The following is a 15,537-nucleotide window of genomic DNA, read 5'->3' as shown; positions in this document are numbered from 1 at the left end:
ATGGCCTGCCTCTCCAAGTCCCATTTTCTGCATGAGAAAAGGGTGTGCTCAGGGAACTGGCAATATGCACACACCTCGTCCTCGCGTAATTTAAAGCGACACAGGTTAAAACACCCGTGACCTGTGAGCGCCTGAGTCAAATAATAGGAAACCTGACCGTGTTTCCTATTTATCCAGGTGGCGAGTGCCGGGATAAGGCGATAAGTCCATCGACTTTTTTCCTCACCATCCCATCTTTCTTGCAATCTTTCTATGAGCCTGTGCCTCGCTTCTTTGCGGATCAGGCCCTTGCTAGGTCTTATTTCCTCATCCAAGGAACTGCTTTCTTTAGAAAAGAGAAACATTTATTCCCTCTCCCTCGCCAAAAGATCTGCTGGCGGGACACTTGCAAGGACCTGCACAGCACTCGTGGATACCGTCTTATATGCAGAAATGATACGCGTTGTTATCGATCTCTGCGCCGACATTATATTTTCACAGATGGCCACACATCTTTTACTTCTCAGGGATGGGGCCCAAGCTGGTGCTGCATAGAGCATTTTAGCGTGGGCGACACTCGCCACCAGTCTTCTTTTTTGTTTACGGGGTCCGCCAACATTTGGCATTAGCCGTGAAAGATTAGCCGCACACTTGATCGCCTTATTTGGCGCCGTAGCCATGTGGTGGTGGAAGTTTAAACTTTCCTCCAACTCCACACCAAAATATTTAATTTGCTTACTCCACTTGACATCGAATCCGTCTATCACGATTCGTGGGAGCTCATAACCACGTCTGTCTGTGACCAGCAGTGCCTCGGTCTTTTCCAGGGCCATTTCAAGACCTCTGGTATCCAGCCAGCTTTTTGCTAGTCGCAAACATTCGTTCACCAATGTCCCAAGAGCCTCCTCACTTTCAGCAGTGCACACGAACAACGCGTCGTCCGCAAAGCCTATGATCACCGCACCTTCGGGCAGATCCATTCGCAGAAAATCATCGTAAGATACATTCCATACAAATGGACCCACCCTCGAGCCTTGAGGAGCCCCACGCTGCATCTTTTCCTTGAGAGTGCAGGTGTCTCCCTTATATATAACCCACCTGTCGCTAAGATAATTATCCATTATCCGCAACAAGTAAGGCGGAATGTTTTTCTTTTTCATCGACTCGATGAGACCTTTCCATCTTGCGGAATTAAACGCGTTGCGTATGTCAATTGCTACCAACGCGCAGAAGCTCTTCTTTTTTCCAGGTCCCAATTTGTTTTTTCCTGCTTTGGCTATGTCTATCCTCTAGTAGTTTACCCATCGTATCTAGCAGGCATATAGGCCTGTACGATGAAACCTTCTCTAGAGGTTTTTTACCTTTCCTTAGGAGGACTAACCTCTGTCGCTTCCAGTCGCGGAAGAACTCTCCTCTCTCAAGGCAAAGATTGAAGCATCGAAGCAGAATCTGGGGTGAAGTGTCGATTACCAACTTTAGGATCTCGTTACTTATCCCATCGATTCCAGGCGCCTTGCCTGTTTTCAATCTTTTGCCTGCTTTTTGTAGTTCACTAAGTGTGAAGAGTTCTTTTTCTTCGACTTTGCAAAAACTCCAGTCCCTTCTAAGGTATGGCTCTGCAGGAGGAAACAAAGAATTTATTATCTTTCTGACCCAATCGGGATTGTCCAGGCCGGGGGTCTTTTGCCTCGTCGCTAATTTCTTAGTAACGATTTTAAAAGTTAGACCCCATGGGTCCTTGTCAACTTTCTCGATTAGGTCCTTCCAGCTACGGCGTCGCGACTTGAGGATCTCTTTCTTGAGGTTCTTTTTCGCCTCCTTGAAAACCTCTTTCAGCAAGGGATCTCCCTTAGATCGGGTATATGTCCTTCTTGCTTTGAGGCATTCCTTCCTCAAGGAGGCTAGCTCCTCTGACCACCAGTGCAAGGATTTTCTTACGGGAATAGCGCCTTTCCGTGGCATTGACGCATTGCAAGCGGTGACTATCATGTTTCTCACCGCTCGCACCTCCCTATCCAGACTGTTTGGCATCTTCACCCAGCCCTAGTCCTGAATTAAAAGGGAGATCATTTCTCCAATACGAATTCCTCTCTTGTCGAGTCTCGTCTCACCCCACTCTGGCGACTTTGCGTTAGAATCGCCAGTGATGATGACATCCAGCCTGGATTCTGTGAGGCTCGCTTCTAAGTCTTCGATATTGGCTTCGAAGTTTGTCAGTGGGTCGCTGGGTGAAAAGTAGCAGCTATACATACGTATATTAGCTACCTCTATCCACACGAACCCACTGCTCGTCTCCAGAATCTTGTCAACCCGCAATTCTGGGTTGCACAGCTTTATGGCGGCTCTCTTTGCCTTATCCTGATACCAAGGGGCGAGGTCGCTTTCTTGATACTGCTCACTGCAGAACAGGATATCGACCTCATTTTCCCTTGCTGTTTGCATTAGGAGCAACTGTGCATCCTTACTTCTATGCAGGTTGACCTGCAAACATTTTAAGGATTTGCCCTTTTAATCTTTTGCAGTTCTTCCCTGTTAACCGGGCAGGCTCTCTTTCCGGACTCATGATCCGTTTCCGGCTTCCCCAGGTCCAAACAAATAAGGCACTTCGGCTTAACGTTACAGCTCTTCGCGAGGTGTCCCTCTCCGCCGCATCTCCGATAGTTTTTACTTCTGTCGGGGCCTTTGCAGGATAGGGTTCTGTGGCCGTAACCTAGGCACTTTTGGCACCTAGCTACTTCAACATGCTCGCGAATTGGAGCATTTATCCAGCCGATTTTGATTCGGCCAAGTTTAAGCAGAATGTCACTTTCTGTTTCTGCCAAGCGGATTAGAGCAACCTTAGTTTCTCTGTAGCGCGGCAATAATTTGCACTCCATAGTTAGGTCGGATTTGCCCAGCTTTTCTTTCAATGCTGAAGTCACCTCACTCTCTGTAGTGGCTTCATCCAGGTCTTTGATTTCTAGAGACCTCTTATTTACTAGAGGTATGACCTCAGCTACGCCATGCAGGGCCGAGGACAGACTGTCCGCAAATTTTAAGGTCTCTCCACCTTTTTTCACTATCAGGAGAACCTCCTGTTTAAAAGTTCTCCTGATTTTCTGGATCACGGTACCTGTATCTTCAGGTTTAACCTTTGATTTTATCAGCGGCAAGATACCCTCATAAGATTTTGGGTCTCTTGTCGTGATTTTTACCGCTTCCGTGGTTCTAAGCTTCAAAGGGTGTTTTGAGAGCCCTTTTTTCTCGCCTGGGGGCTTTTTTCTTGGAGCCTGTTCCCTTCTCTTTCCAACAACCTTAAAGCCGTCCTCATTGTTTGCTCCGTCTTTCAAGACGGTCTCGGCATACGTCTTACTAGGACTACTTGAGGACGCCTCTTTTGCTTCAACTAGCGACTCAGGATTAAGCTGTGGAGCATCCTTTCGCTTATTCCTCTTTTCACTTTGAGTCGCTTGATGTGGACTCACATCCGGGCTTACTCCTTCCTTAGGGCGCTTACTAACCTTTTTCGTCTTATTTGTGCCTGCAGCCGCGCTATCCCGGGTTACAATAACACTCTTTGTCCGCCGTGGAGTTTCCACCGTTGGATGTTGCGGCCCCTGTTCTTTGAACGGCTTGGGGATGAAACGTAAATTCTTACAAATTGTTAAGAACGCACTCTCCAAAACCGCCACGCCATCTTGGATGTCACGACTGACGTTCTTTTGGCGCTTGAATGCCTGGTGCACGCTCTTAAAAATCCCGGGAATAGCCAGGAACTGATTTGCGACATTTGATTCGTAGCATGTCAGCTGGCTATCTATTTGGCTCCCTCCAAAATCCTTGGTGCCATCTGCACCGACTATCGGGGCTTGCACCCGATCAGAATCGGTGGTGGGATTACCCTTCTTCGAGGTACCCACTTGGAGTATTTCGTTTAAAATTTTGTCCATTTCATTTGTTTTTTTAATTCTTTGTCCCGTGTCGAGGGACAATCGGGCCTTAACAGGGTACTTTCATCTGGCCAAGATGGACCCTGAACCGCCTCCGTTAGTTACATAGACGTTATAGCATTGCCGGAGCATTGATGCGACGTCTATGATATCCAAGGGCACGTGAACATGTATGTTCGGACGTGGAGGTCGATGTGTCTCTCCAAGATAGCAGGAAGTTTCTGCAGCGGGAGTGCATCCTGGTATCTCTTCACAGAGTTTACTCTCTTATTATTATTATTATTTTATTTTTTTTTTTGCTTAGGGAATTTTGGGAAATCTGCCTACAGATACCTTGGATTCCGTACTCCAAGGTTATGTAGGGTTGGTATGATAAAACAAAAGGAAATACAAAAAAAGAAAAATAAATATATAAAATAGTAAATTTAATAAACTGGCGACCTACTGCCAGCCCGACCCACTAAAACCCGTAACCCTTATTCTGGAGCCCTTTACCCTCCCTCGGAACTGTCGTAAGACTTTAGCCTTCGAGGGTGGCGCTCCAACTCTGTCGCTAATGCGACCTTCTTCTTCTCTCTGCGGTTTTCCTGCGTCCGTAGTTAAAAAAAATGATTAAAACTATTTCATAGTCAAAGCGGAATTTACAGCACAACAATAATTAAAAAAAACAAAATTTTTTAAGAAGTTTAAAAAGTCAAAAGATAAAATCGCAAACGGATATAAAAAAAGAAAAGAAAAAAAAGTAAACACGTATTATTATTATTATTATTATTATTATTATTATTATTATTATTATTATTATTATTATTATTATTATTATTATTATTATTATTATTATTATAAACCATTTTTACTATCAGCCCCTCTATTGTTCGTGATTTTTCGTTCGGTATTTTCAAAATTAAAAAAAATATAATATAATAGTAAACAAAATAAACCGACAGATTAGCTCAGTCGGATAGATGCCTCGCTTGGCGGTCGTTTAAGGATAAAGGGTATAGTACCCTTGGTTCGCGATCATTTGGCTTGGTATTTTTCCGGCACGTGAGACAATCTGAGCGGGAGGTTTGACGTCGAGGTATAATGATGTGCACCGTCGATTATTGTCCGGTACACACCATTAGAACTCGACTGTCGATAAACCAGGCAAATGCGAGTTCTCCTGATTTCCAAGTCGCTCTGTAGGCGCAAAAATTTAGTGTAAGGAATGTATATTGAAATATTGTATGAGAGAAATTTGTAAAGAAACACTTGTATAGCCAAGTTATGTAGGCTGAAGATAGGTGTATAAACAAATAAATAATAAATAAAATAAAATATAAAATAATAATAAAAATATAACAGAAATAAAGGATTGTGTCAGAAAATAATGTAGATAGTGACACTTTAAACAGGAAAGTGGACCGACAAAGCAATTTTAAACGTACTATCTACCATATAGTGCACTTTTCATGTATCCTCCATAATTTTCGGATAAAAAATATGCACTATCTACAGTTTTATTAATAAATAATTAAAATTAGTAATTTTTTTTGCACCAATGAAAAGAGTGTGCCCAAATTAGTCAAGAACATAAGTTTGTTAACAAAATTTTTAATTTTATTAAGAGATCCAGATGCAAACGCGTTTCCTTTAATATCTCCGATTGAGCTAAAATGTAATGGAAGGCTAGTATTTTGTTTTGGTTCTTCTAATTTTTTGGCTAAATTTTTGATGCAATCAGAAAACCAAAAACGCTATCTTTTTCTCTATAAAAAATCAGTCAGAGAAGCAGGCGCAATGCGCCTACATCATAGGGTTTCGTGGCCTAAAATGACAAAAAAAATAATTTATTTAGTAATTTTTTTTTATTACCATAGTAATGGTTGCCATGGCAACGGTTGTTATGTTGTCTTAAGACTTAAGACTTAAGACTTACGACTTACGACTTAAGACTTAAGACATAAGATTTAAAACTTAAGACGTAAGAACTACGGACGGACACCGAAGTCTCGCTATAAGGGTTTTGTCCCTTGGCCACGAAACCCTAAAAACGAAGAAAATGACATTCAATAAGGTTATTTTGCGTTAAATATGAATATTCTAGAAACAAAACAATTTTGGAGTGGTTGTTCACTTGTACTTCTACGTATGAGCCAGCTATGTTGTACTGTCTAGGGTTAACCCCAAGTATACTTGGGGTAACTAAATATTTTATAACTCGTCAACAATACATCGGAATTACATGATCTAAAGTGGAAATTGAAGCTAATGCTATAAAATTTTCAAAAATATTTGTTAGCAATGATAAAAAATTGTTTATCAATGTTACATAACTTTCAATGTTAGTTAAACAAGTAAGTTTTTTAATAAGTCGATAATGTGCATTTAATCAAAAAGTTTTGAATTTTGAATTTTTAAAAATGGACAACGGATTCGTAATCAGCGACCCCAAAAACTATTAAAGCATGTTGAGATATAAAGTTTTCTATGCAGGGTAAATTGAACCATTTTGGTACCGATTTCTGCAATTTAATTGAACCGTAGGAGGGTTAAACAAGTGCGTACTAAAATACTTTAGAGCACTTTTTGCTAATTCTGAAAATAATTATAATTAGAGGTTATATTTCGCGTCTATTTATAAATTTAAATAAATTTAATATAGATAATTCATTTAAAATTAATTTACATAAATCTTTTAATAAGTAATTTACAAATCACTATTGTTCATCAGGAGAGTAAAATTTAGTTAAACACGAAATATTTTCTTTAACATTAAAAAGGTTTTATAAGTTTTATAAATGTGAAAGGTTTTGTGAAACCGTTCTATTTATTAAAAGTAGAAATTAATATCCCATGTATATAATAATTTAACACAGTTTACTTACCTACACATACAACAAAAACAAATGTTCAAATTAGATATCAACACTGATATTAATCTCATTAAATAAATTTGTTGACAAGCTGTTTTGAAAAATTTTCGAGGTTAGTTCACTGAAATTGAAAGTTGTAAGTGATTACTATCCAAAGATATCTCAGAGATATAAAAAGTTCCTTCTCTTAGGATATTTTTTGGAATATCCATAAGATATCCCTGAGATATCCTAGATATCTATAGATCAAACTGGGACGTTATTTGGATATTCATAGATTATCTTGTGCTGTACGGGAATAATTTATTCAATTTCAAGTGGTTTTAAAACACTGAAATTAAATCAAATGGCAACATTTCATTTTGACAGTTTACAGCTGTAAATTTATGTTTATTTAAGTAAATAAATGACAAAATATATGTCACGGCAATTTGACCTAAGGGGACAACATACTGTAAAAAGAAAGGTACTAATTTAGTACCAATTTTGGTACTAAATCGTAATTTGGTTCTATTTTAATACCGAAATCAGCTCTAATTTAGAACCTTTTTTATAAAGTGCAGGCCATTAACCAAAATCCAACCAACCTTAATAGCAAAATGACATCTAGTTTTTTGGTTTAATCGATTTGTTCCAAAAGATAGTTTGATATGTGTAAATTATTGTACAGTATTTCAAGAACTCTTGTTTTCAAAAGTTGACTGCTGCATTAACAGTTATTAATGGTCAATATTACATTTTGCTTTTAAATTTGATATCAGTATTTTAAAAACCATTCGTGTTTAAGTAAATTGATGTAAAATTCTTCAAAATTATAGTTTGTTTCTAAGTTTTACAGCATTGTGGCAGCTGTCAACTGCAAAATGACATGTTGCGACTTAGTTTTATCTCAGTAGTCTAGAAAGTACTAGAACTTATTTAAATTAATGTAAAATACTTGAATACTTATTGTCAAAAGTTTGACAGTATTTTTGTCAGTTGTCATCTGTCACAATTTATTTTTGACTACAGATTCATGTTTCTAAACTATAAATATATATAAACTTTAAACATAAAAATGAATATTAACAAAAGTTAGAATATGAAGTCTGAAGAAATGCACTAAACCTATGTTAAACCCCATTTAAACTTTTACCTTCTACAGGCACGGGTTAATATTCATTAAATGAGCTGTCCTTGTGCACAGCTCATTTTTTCACATTTGGAACCGAATTAGGGGGCGGAATGAAAGAAATTTGAATTTTCACAAATTAACGACCACCTAATGCATACACAAGTTTTTCAATGGATAAGCATCTTCTAAATTATAATAACCGAAAAGATTGTTTAAATCCATGCGAAAAAGCGGTTGTAAAATGAAAACTTGGAAAGTAATGTGATGCAAAGAATATGACAGCTTGGCCATTGTGCTCGCTCTGCATACTTCTGCCCTCTTCTGACGGCTGGCAACAATGTCTGATGATATAACATTTTTAACATTAAAGTTTGTTACCTGTATTACTAAAAATTTCTCTCGGTGTATTCAGTCCTCAATATGAATATTCATTTTTCTCTGTGTTTTTGAAAGAATATTAGGTAAAGTGCGAAAAATGCGTAACTAAATTGTATTGTAAAGATGAATATCGTAAATGGTAATCTTGATATTCTGGAGTATCACGACGACGACGGCTTTTACGAGGATCTCGAGACTCCCGGAGAAGTGGACCGGGCAGTTGTGTGCATACCTTGCGAATACTGTGAGAGGAATCGGTGGGTCCACTATGTAGTGGAAGGAGAACGATCGAGGCTGAACTCAAGTAGATACAAGAAGAAGATGATGATGAACGAAAAAAGAGTATGAGGAGGTGGAGATCGCTCGTCAGTCGATGGAACCACCATTCCAAAGAGCAGGCGACCTGCAAAAAGTTAATGAAATAATATGAATGCGGAACGCGTATCGCGGGTGTACAAGTACTGGGCCAACGAGTCCCCTCCTTTCCCCTTCGTTGCCAATCTCATCATTCTCCTTAACTTTTCAAAGCCGCCAACTTATATTCTCCGCGCAAGGCAAACGCTCATCGCTTTTATATTTGATCCTTCTGTCAAAAAATAGATATTTTTCTCAATTTCTTCATTTTTTGCCCGCTTAAGGTTAGCAATTGCTTTTATTTGATCCTTTCGTCGAAAATCGCTATTTTTGTCAATTTACTTGGTTTTTTCTTTTTCAAATATTTGGTAATAATTTTAGTCATTTTAGTACATAACTGAAAAAGTAGCATCATTTCTGTTTCGATTTTGAAAATAATCATTTTATTATTGTGTAATGTTGTTTTCTTTTATATGTAATATTTTTCGAAGTTTTTCACATTAAACGATAATTTTTCATATTATTATTATTATTATTATTATTATTATTATTATTATTATTATTATTATTATTATTATTATTATTACGTTTGATGCTTATGTAGAAATGCGTGTGCTTGTTAGAGTACGTGTGCGAATTATATTTTTCGAGAAGGCGTGTTCCAGCCAAGAGGGTGGGTACGTGAAATACTATTTTTTCTCCACTCTCTTCTTTCTTCCGCCTCTTCAATTTTTTATACCTTTTTAATGCTGTTTGCTTCTCTGAAAATCTCGCAAACTACCGCGAGAGATTGCAGTCGAAGATTCGAAAACATGTATACACTTTCAGTGATTTTTTATTTTCAAAAATTTCTTTTAATAGAAATGACTTTTTTTAATCTACGTTATTCTTTTTTTAACTTAAAAAGTTAATTTAAATTGGATTTTTCAATTACCTACTTTTATGAAAATCAAGATTTGAATTATTATCAGGAAAATTTGCTTATATAAATATTTATAAGTTGTTATAATTAATTACTAGTTTGGATGAGCATTAAAACTGATTTGAAATTTGTCGAGCTTGTTATATTGAAAAATGAGCAATTACAAGCGAGAATGAAAATAATTTGTTGCTTAATGACTGTAATGTTCGAAGAGGAGTTCAATTACCTCGAATTACATTAAATTAGATGTTTTCTCGATGGAATTGCTCGCAAAGATAAATTTCAAGAGAATTTTGCTGCTTGAATTTAACGTTCGCTTCCTCCAATCAGATCCTCGCCTTATCCCGTGTGATTGAAATATTAAATAGAGTCGCGTGGAAGATATAATTTTTTTGTCAAAGTCAAAGTAAATCGTTAAAGCAAGATCGTCTAGCCTCGAGCCGCGAAAATTATTATTGCTTCAGGTCGAATGTAAGATAACAAAATTTAATTGCACATATACCGGAGCCCGTGTAGAAATTTTGCCATGGATGTGGCCCTGGTCAGGAAATCGTCGCCCTGATCTGGCCCCGATCGAGCGAGGCGTTTCATTCCTTACTATGGTAAAATATGTCAATTTCTACACAGGAATATAATGTATTCCCGTGTAATAATAATATATTTTTTTATTTATTATATAAAAAAATCACTTATCATTAAACTTTACGAAAAAGTTTTTTAAACTTTTTAGACCCTATTAATTTTTTAAGCACAAATCTCAAGCTTTTTAAAATGACAAAAACAGACTGAAAATAAATTTTTGTTATTCTTATACCTAATTATCGTTGAAAAAAAATCAATTTAATATATGATGAAATCAAAACAAGAATTTGTGAGAAACTAGAAGCATTAATGTATAACACTTATCATGGCGCTCTTTGGTGTATATTTTAAATTAGTTTTATATTTGCATTTTTGCTTTTATAAGCATCTCTTTTAAAACTTAAAACGTTTAATTGAAAAAGAATTCAATAAATTTTAATTAAATGGAGAATTTAAATTAATGTTAATCCCCAGCCAATTCAAATAATCTATATGTGAAAGTTGATATGAATTTAATGCATATTACCCAATTAAGAGAACATCATGTCCTTGTTCCAACAAAGGAAAACAAATTGCAATTTTGAATATGAATTAACCATATTATAAATATGGTCTTGGAACAGGATCTTTCATCTTTGGCTCCTTGGAAATATTTCTATTTTGATTTCTTTTTTTCTATTTAATGCTTCATCTTCATCATTGTCATCATTTATTAGTAGTAAATGTGTTTTATTATATTGCCACTTTTATTATACCAGCCCTCGGGCAATCAATTTCAACTTTAATTAGTCAATTTATTTCTAATAAACAAATAACCCCTTCTATATGTTAAGTCGATTCCGTGCAGAATGCCAAAGTCGATTTTTCATCATTTTTATCCAAGTTTTATTTATCATATGCACATATTTATTTCCAAAACATTTATGTAAATTAAATTTTACTTGCCTAAATATCTAAATTCATCTGAAAATGATTCGGAAAAAATTGTTTGACTTAATGATAAATGACGACCTTGGGGAAAATGTTATTCATGATTTAGAAAATTAGTGACAAGTTTATGCATCACTAATGATATTGTATGACAATTATAATAGTAGTTTCTCGTATGCCTCCAGGCCTGTCTTTTAGCATTGGTTCCACTAATTTCATGTTTCTCGACATTGTTATAAATCTATCGCTTTTGTATATGAGTTACTCTACACTCGTAGAATATTGTGTATACATATATATGTTACATATCGAAAGCTAAGAACTTGAATATAGCAGGTGATCCCTACGCGCGAGTTAACGCAATCTCGTTCTCGATCGCCTCGCCGCGCGTATATAGTATGTAGAAGAGGGTTATGTGCCGCATGCCTCCAGCCAATGTATCAAATGGTTAATTAATCAATGTTTATATTATTGCATGCCGGCCCCGAAGCGTTGCTACCGTTGCATTGCTACCGTGTGCATTTTTGCAGATCAAGGTTTTAATAAATTTACCTGGCATCTATTTCCAACTTCCACTTTATTTCAGTGCATGTGTCTTTTTTTAATCTTATATTGTATATTTCTCTTTGCATAGTTCACATTCTCTCAATCTTCACATTTTTCAATGATTTTCTCACTCTCACATGACCTTTGATTGTCATATGTTGTGTTATAGACTTCATTCCTGCTTTCTTATATATATATATAGAAGCGACTTTGTCGAACAAATTAAGAAATGCATCTTCATGTGGTTTATCTATTTGGTCATGATAGATGGATATTAAATCTTCTATGTATAACGATGATCAAGGGGCTGTCATTTTCCTGCGGTATGACTGCTCGATATTTGCTTCCTTTTCTGTTTTCGTTATTCCTTTTTAATAAGGTTGTCTTAGAAATTTTTTCAATGTTTAAAAGTTAATTCCAAAACTGCACAAAAAGTTTCTGACAAAACTGTACTTTTATAGTTTAAAATAAATGTTGCCTTCTAGAAAAATGTTATGTATTTGAATTAAAATTTTTATGAACAATATTGCACTTTTATTATTAAATAAATAAAAACTGCTCTCTAAATCTGAATAAGTGAAATTTCACTTATTTTAAGTGAATATTCACTTATTCCATGTTTCAAAACTTTTCCACGTAGAATAAGTGAATATTCACACATGAAATAAGTGAATTATATTCACTTATGAATAAGTGAATATTCAATTATGAGATAAGTGAATACTCAGACATTAAGAAGTGAATGTAAATAAATAATCAGGATCAATATTATATAAAAAAAATATTTATTTACTATCAACTATTTAACACTCTCTTCTCTTCTCATTATCAGTCTGAAACTTATAAACATATCAATTTTTCAACTTTTTTAAGCCAAATTCCCAAACGGTCACCCATCCTAATATTAGCTGCAAGCAATGTCGCTTAACTTTTATGATCAACGAGAAACACTACAATGCCACTTAATAAGTTGCCTTATACTCATAGAAAATTATTGGGTGATACTTATAAAGAGTTAGTTTATTGTGTTCTACTTTAACGTTTTGTTTAAGATTTCTCTTATTATATATGTATATAAATACTTAGTAAATAAAAAGTTCGTTATTAGATTACTGTTAATATAATATTTAACTGAATATTTTTAAAAAATTTTATTAAATTTTAAATGACAATTTTTATAATTAAATAAAATAAAAAATTTCTAATATATTAACTAAAATGATAAAAACATTGTTTTTAAACATTTAAAAGTTGGTATAAATAATAAATTGTAATATAATGCGCAGATGAATTTCCTTTTAACTAAATATTTCACTTATACATAAGTGGGGATTTCACTTATTGATAAGTGAAGACAAGTTCACACATAAAAAAGTGAATATTCCACTTATGTATAAGTAGATTCTACTTATTAATAAGTGAGAAAAAGGTTCACATATGAAAAAAGTGAAAATTTCACTTATTCAGATTTAGAGAGTGTGTTGTAGTGTTAGAAAGCTAATTCTATATAGACAGTTGAGTTTTTATTTTGTAAATAATAATAGTTACTATCTTTTTTTCTTGTATAAATAAACCTACTGGATATATAATTAACCCTCCGTCACACATCCAGTGAACTCTCTAAATCTGAATATGTGAAATTTCACTTATTGTACGTTATAAGTCGTCCTCTCGATCAATAAGTGCATATACACTTATAAATAAGTGAATTTTTCACTTATTCTGAGTGAAATTTCACTTATTATAAGTGTATATGCACTTATTGATCGAGAAGACGACTTATAACGTACAAATATGTGAATTTTCACATATTCAGATTTAGAGAGAAGGATTCCTTCAACGGTTTCAGTATTTTTTAAATAACTTTTGTTTTCCTCATTATAAAATATAATCACTTTATATACCTTTATTCGACGGTTCTCTCTTCAACACATTTCTATAAAAACATTTGGTTTAAACATAATTAATCTTAAATTATGAGGCTTCGAAGCTAAAAAAAACTCGAAAAAGTGAGGAAATTTTAAGTAAAGAAAATCAAGTTGTCAAAACCTTTTTTGTTCCACTGTTGGTTATTGAGAAAACTAGATTATAAATGTAATTAAAATGAATTATTTAATGACTTTTTTACGTATTTGTTAATGGCACATTATATTAATATGCAAAGTGGAATTAATTTTATGATTTGAAATAATTTACTGCATGTTTGTAAGTTTGCGTTAAGCCTAAATTTTTGTTGATTCCTTCGTTTATGTTGTAATGCCGCTTCAGTCTGACCAAACTTGAATTTTACGACTTAAAAACAATGTTTTTCCTGAGGGAGATACATATAAATTTTCTCTTGCAAAGTGTACATTTTCTTATCATTTTCTACGTACAAAAAGAAGTGTACGAAGAATTCTTAAGAGGCGCCTCACAGTCAATTATCATAATGGTTATTTATAAGAGACGCGACTTGATCCGCATTATTCATACAATCTCTCATATTTTCACTCCCGCTCCCCTTTTTCATGACGTCTATAGGGTTCTTTAATATTATTCGAAAACAGCAATGAGTTCCTTTTCAGGGTCGTGTCTGGTCTTCGGGTGGGTCAGACAAAAATGGTACACGCGTGAATTGTATTTAATATCTGATATTAAGAACTGGATATACCATTGAGTTAGCATAAAAGACAATGACGTTGATGACTCTTTCTGAGATTTATTTCACATAATGATTGTTGACTCGCTAATTTTTATCGTTATATTAGCACTTATATTAGACGTCTTTCTTCGACACCTACGACTCTCTTTCTCTCTCTCACTCATAAACCTCATAACTTAGCTATCGATTTTCCTTTACTGAATATTTATTCAGTCTTGACATACACGAATGTATTAAAAAGTCTTCGCTTTGTAAATAATAGTTCTGAAGCTATATGTATCTATAAGTAAAAGGTTAACAAAAGGTTTATTTTTTTATGAATTTCTATAATTATTATTAAGAAGACGGAAAACATTTTCTTTGTGTTAAAGAAAAATTTCACAGTATAGAAAGAAAATCATACCTTCAGGTCTGTTTTAAATTCAGCATTGTCTGCTTCAAAGTAAAATCCTCCAAAATCTATTGTGTAAATTCAGAATTGACTGCCTTAAAATATGACTTTCTTTTTACTGCATTTAAAAACGTATGAAAAAAGAATTTTACTAATAAAAAACAAACATTTCCTCTTTTAAAATATTTTATAGAAATTCGATTTATAAGTTATATTTAATATAAAAATTCATAAGTGTAAGAATAATGAAAAGATAAAAATAAAAATTGAGGTTTATTTGTATTCTACTATTATTCATTTCCTTTGTAAGAATTGCGGTTGCATGGCGTATGGCATATTGTTTTCGACGAGAGTGAATAAACCTTTTACTTGTGTATTGCGATGTATGTCCGCATTACGCATAATGATAGAGCCGACACGCCACTATTAACGCATAGCACCCGCATTTTGCCGCGATATGCTTCTCTAAACGGCCACCTAATTACAGGACAATGGCGAAATGAGTCTTGAGGGTTTCTCCTCGTTCATTCTTCAGCGCCTGCTGGTCCATGAAGCCTCGTAGGGAAAAATAACCTCGCCTCGCTCATGGATGCGCACCGGCACACCAACTTACCTATTCTCGCATTTAACGAGTGAAATTTCCCTTCCTTTTGGTTTTTTTTCCTTTCGTCCATTATAATGGAAACCAAAACATTAATAGTAGTTGCAGTCAGCAAAACTTATAATAATTTCTCACTTTTTTAAAAAATAATATTATTGAAAATTCCCTTTTCTCTCCTTTCTCTTCATTGACTAAAATCTTAAATATATTTTCACTTAAAATTAATTAAGTTTGAAATTAGATATGTTTTTGAATGAATTAGTTTTAACTAATTGAGATTATTAAGAAAGTTCCAGCACATTTCTTTAATTAAAA

Source organism: Leptopilina heterotoma, unplaced genomic scaffold (genome assembly GCF_015476425.1).
Source record: "Leptopilina heterotoma isolate Lh14 unplaced genomic scaffold, ASM1547642v1 Lhet_430, whole genome shotgun sequence".
Lineage (NCBI taxonomy): Eukaryota > Metazoa > Arthropoda > Insecta > Hymenoptera > Figitidae > Leptopilina > Leptopilina heterotoma.
The sequence above is the reverse complement of the archived record's forward strand: the minus strand, read 5'-3'. Positions refer to the sequence as shown.